We start from the raw sequence: 5,000 nt of genomic DNA on the forward strand, positions 1-5,000 counted from the left end.
CCAAACAACGACAAGAGGAACGTCACGTCCACTAATAAGACAGAATGTCTCACATCACCCGCAAACAACGCAGCTCAAATCAGCCAGCAACACCCACAGTGGTCCACCCAGTATCAACACAGGACGCAACGCCACGCCACAACACAAAAGGTACAAGTAATAAAATACCCTTTGGCCACACCCCTTATAAAGGCATCGAACCAACCCACCACCTGACACCAGCCAAACGTACATCCTGATTTGACACATCTCTGGCAACCTAACCCACGTTGGCCCTTAACCTAACCCACGTTGGCCCTTAACCTAACCCACGTTGGCCCTTAACCTAACCCACGTTGGCCCTTAACCTAACCCACGTTGGCCCTTAACCTAACCCACGTTGGCCCTTAACCTAACCCACGTTGGCCCTTAACCTAACCCACGTTGGCCCTTAACCTAACCCACGTTGGCCCTTAACCTAACCCACGTTGGCCCTTAACCTAACCCACGTTGGCCCTTAACCTAACCCACGTTGGCCCTTAACCTAACCCACGTTGGCCCTTAACCTAACCCACGTTGGCCCTTAACCTAACCCACGTTGGCCCTTAACCTAACCCACGTTGGCCCCTAACCTAACCCACGTTGGCCCCTAACCTAACCCACGTTGGCCCCTAACCTAACCCACGTTGGCCCCTAACCTAACCCACGTTGGCCCCTAACCTAACCCACGTTGGCCCCTAACCTAACCCACGTTGGCCCCTAACCTAACCCACGTTGGCCCCTAACCTAACCCACGTTGGCCCCTAACCTAACCCACGTTGGCCCCTAACCTAACCCACGTTGGCCCCTAACCTAACCCACGTTGGCCCCTAACCTAACCCACGTTGGCCCCTAACCTAACCCACGCTGCACCTTAACCTAAGTTACGCTGCACCTTAACCTAAGTTACGCTGCACCTTAACCTAAGTTACGCTGCACCTTAACCTAAGTTACGCTGCACCTTAACCTAAGTTACGCTGCACCTTAACCTAAGTTACGCTGCACCTTAACCTAAGTTACGCTGCACCTTAACCTAAGTTACGCTGCACCTTAACCTAAGTTACGCTGCACCTTAACCTAAGTTACGCTGCACCTTAACCTAACTTACACTGCACCTTAACCTAACTTACACTGCACCTTAACCTAAGTTACACTGCACCTTAACCTAAGTTACACTGCACCTTAACCTAACTTACACTGCACCTTAACCTAAGTTACACTGCACCTTAACCTAAGTTACACTGCACCTTAACCTAAGTTACACTGCACCTTAACCTAAGTTACACTGCACCTTAACCTAAGTTACACTGCACCTTAACCTAAGTTACACTGCACCTTAACCTAAGTTACACTGCACCTTAACCTAAGTTACACTGCACCTTAACCTAACTTACACTGCACCTTAACCTAACTTACACTGCACCTTAACCTAACTTACACTGCACCTTAACCTAACTTACACTGCACCTTAACCTAACTTACACTGCACCTTAACCTAACTTACACTGCACCTTAACCTAACTTACACTGCACCTTAACCTAACTTACACTGCACCTTAACCTAACTTACACTGCACCTTAACCTAACTTACACTGCACCTTAACCTAACTTACACTGCACCTTAACCTAACTTACACTGCACCTTAACTGTCACATGTAACGTCACAGGAATGTAGCTTTGCCTAACAGCAACCCTCTGAACATAGTTCACTGCTTGGATCCTCTGGTGTCATGTGTATTTCTTGATGCCATGGTGCGTACCCTCACATAAAGGTCTTTCGAGTGTTGCGTACTTTCTACACAGTCCCGCTAACCACTGGAAGGGTGTACCGCTACAGAACGAATATCGCCCTCCCCTCCTGCCCTTCCAAGCTGGTCGGTCAGGCGTTTGTTTGTGAAATGAGCCTTGCAGCTGTTCAGTTGCATTCGGTTGTCGATGCAGTCAGTGTACGTTGTGGTACGGCCTGTGTGGACTGTCCGCTGATGTACGCGTAACCCACACTGATCATCCGTCGTTACGTACTGAGTGACATAATGTGGCACATGCTTGACCGTACACCGGCTGCGCCCTACAATGGCGAATCATAAGGGCCATATGTTGTGCACGATGCTACTTGTCTCGTCTCCCCATTACAGCGAGATTGCACTGTTGTACGCCGTACAGACATGTGGTAAGTAGGTACGGACGAAAGTATTGCATGTTGGCCCCCCCCCCCCCCCCCCCTCCTCCCTCTGCCGGGAATCAGCGTGAGCCGTCTGTTGATGTAGCGACGAGGGTTTTCCTATTTAATCGTATTGCCCCACACAACATGATAGCACGGTGGACCGCGTTCCACATCTGCGACATGCTACAGAGGCCGGTTGACAGTCGACCGCGCAAGGGACATTGCACACGTGCGCGGACCATCTTCCACGTGTTCTCTCGTGTACATGCCGCAGTGTGTATGTGGGCTGATGTAGCGTGTCGTGACACATAACATGCAGGCATGCCAGAATCGTAGATTTCGCAAATGTAGATTGACGTATACGTTTGCTGCCAAAGATCCGCAAATGAACTGGAAATCAGTTGTTGAGCGGTTGTTCGCGCTGCAGGTGCATCGGTGATAGCGACGATCGGTACATCTGTGAACCGGTTGTTTCGGCGGTACCCGCCATGCCCCCGAACCTGAGTTGGCCATGTGGGTATGAAGCGATACGAGGCTGTGGCTTGGCGGGACAGTCCCCGGCCGGTGAGGGGGGGCCGCCCGGCGTGCTGGCCGCGCGCTGCGTGAGCGCACGCACTACAGCCGGCTGGTGGGGGGCGCCCAGTGGCAGGAGCGCCGGCCGACGGGCCCGGCTGGCGTCCCAGCTATGCGCCGGCGCACCCTGCGCGCGGCGCCAGGCGGCCAAAGTGGGTTCTGCCGAGCCCGGTGCGAAGCGCGGTGGACATCTGCAGTGTGCTGGTCCGATTGCGGACTGTGTGCGTTGAGGATGCGCCGCCGCCCGGCACTCGGCGTCGCGACGCCGTCTGCTGCTCGGTCGCCCCCAGCGGTTCTCGCAGGTGGTTTGTATCGCAGCTCTGCGGACGTGTTGGCGCGTGCGCTGTGCTGGGAGAGTTCGCTTCTGCACCCAAGTGGGGCTTTGCCCTTCTGTGGCGCTGGCGTTGGAGCTGCCGGTCACCGTAGGTGGCGCGTGTTGTTTCCCGCCGGCAATGCCACGACAGCACGCTCCCGGGCCTCTGTCGGCAGCGGCAAGCTCAGTTGGGAGCACGGGTGTTCGCACTGAAAGCGTCTACTCGCCTATCTCCGGGCGATTGCGCCTCTCTCGAACCCGACCAAGTACTTAGGACGGCGCTGCGCGCCGCCGGGACCTGAGAGGGTTTCGAGGTGTATCGTGCAGGGGAGCTCAGCCTCCTCCTGTTTGCAGAATAATTGAGCGGACGCTTGCGTGTTCGCGCGGGCCCTCGGGACACACTCCCGGGCGGCCGGCTGCTCAGCTCTCGTTGACGCAGCTCCCTGGTTGATCCTGCCAGTAGTCATATGCTTGTCTCAAAGATTAAGCCATGCATGTCTCAGTACAAGCCGCATTAAGGTGAAACCGCGAATGGCTCATTAAATCAGTTATGGTTCCTTAGATCGTACCCACGTTACTTGGATAACTGTGGTAATTCTAGAGCTAATACATGCAAACAGAGTCCCGACCAGAGATGGAAGGGACGCTTTTATTAGATCAAAACCAATCGGATTGGCTCGTCTGGTCCGTTTGCCTTGGTGACTCTGAATAACTTTGGGCTGATCGCACGGTCCTCGTACCGGCGACGCATCTTTCAAATGTCTGCCTTATCAACTGTCGATGGTAGGTTCTGCGCCTACCATGGTTGTAACGGGTAACGGGGAATCAGGGTTCGATTCCGGAGAGGGAGCCTGAGAAACGGCTACCACATCCAAGGAAGGCAGCAGGCGCGCAAATTACCCACTCCCGGCACGGGGAGGTAGTGACGAAAAATAACGATACGGGACTCATCCGAGGCCCCGTAATCGGAATGAGTACACTTTAAATCCTTTAACGAGTATCTATTGGAGGGCAAGTCTGGTGCCAGCAGCCGCGGTAATTCCAGCTCCAATAGCGTATATTAAAGTTGTTGCGGTTAAAAAGCTCGTAGTTGGATTTGTGTCCCACGCTGTTGGTTCACCGCCCGTCGGTGTTTAACTGGCATGTATCGTGGGACGTCCTGCCGGTGGGGCGAGCCGAAGGCGTGCTTGCGCGTCCCGAGGCGGACCCCGTTGAAATCCTACCAGGGTGCTCTTAGTTGAGTGTCTCGGTGGGCCGGCACGTTTACTTTGAACAAATTAGAGTGCTTAAAGCAGGCAAGCCCGCCTGAATACTGTGTGCATGGAATAATGGAATAGGACCTCGGTTCTATTTTGTTGGTTTTCGGAACCCGAGGTAATGATTAATAGGGACAGGCGGGGGCATTCGTATTGCGACGTTAGAGGTGAAATTCTTGGATCGTCGCAAGACGAACAGAAGCGAAAGCATTTGCCAAGTATGTTTTCATTAATCAAGAACGAAAGTTAGAGGTTCGAAGGCGATCAGATACCGCCCTAGTTCTAACCATAAACGATGCCAGCCAGCGATCCGCCGCAGTTCCTCCGATGACTCGGCGGGCAGCCTCCGGGAAACCAAAGCTTTTGGGTTCCGGGGGAAGTATGGTTGCAAAGCTGAAACTTAAAGGAATTGACGGAAGGGCACCACCAGGAGTGGAGCCTGCGGCTTAATTTGACTCAACACGGGAAACCTCACCAGGCCCGGACACCGGAAGGATTGACAGATTGATAGCTCTTTCTTGATTCGGTGGGTGGTGGTGCATGGCCGTTCTTAGTTGGTGGAGCGATTTGTCTGGTTAATTCCGATAACGAACGAGACTCTAGCCTGCTAACTAGTCGCGTGACATCCTTCGTGCTGTCAGCGATTACTTTTCTTCTTAGAGGGACAGGCGGCT

At 53.6% G+C, this 5,000-nt stretch overlaps 1 non-coding gene across 1 annotated transcript in view; it reads left to right on the forward strand.

Moving 5' to 3' along the window:
- Nucleotides 1-3,510: 3,510 nt before the first annotated feature.
- Nucleotides 3,511-5,000, forward strand: part of LOC126327090 (small subunit ribosomal RNA) — a 1,893-nt gene continuing 403 nt past the window's right edge. Inside the window, exon 1 of the ribosomal RNA XR_007560971.1 lies at nucleotides 3,511-5,000. This exon is cut by the window's right edge and continues 403 nt beyond it. This is a non-coding gene — a ribosomal RNA (small subunit ribosomal RNA).

Source organism: Schistocerca gregaria, unplaced genomic scaffold (assembly GCF_023897955.1).
Source record: "Schistocerca gregaria isolate iqSchGreg1 unplaced genomic scaffold, iqSchGreg1.2 ptg001018l, whole genome shotgun sequence".
Lineage (NCBI taxonomy): Eukaryota > Metazoa > Arthropoda > Insecta > Orthoptera > Acrididae > Schistocerca > Schistocerca gregaria.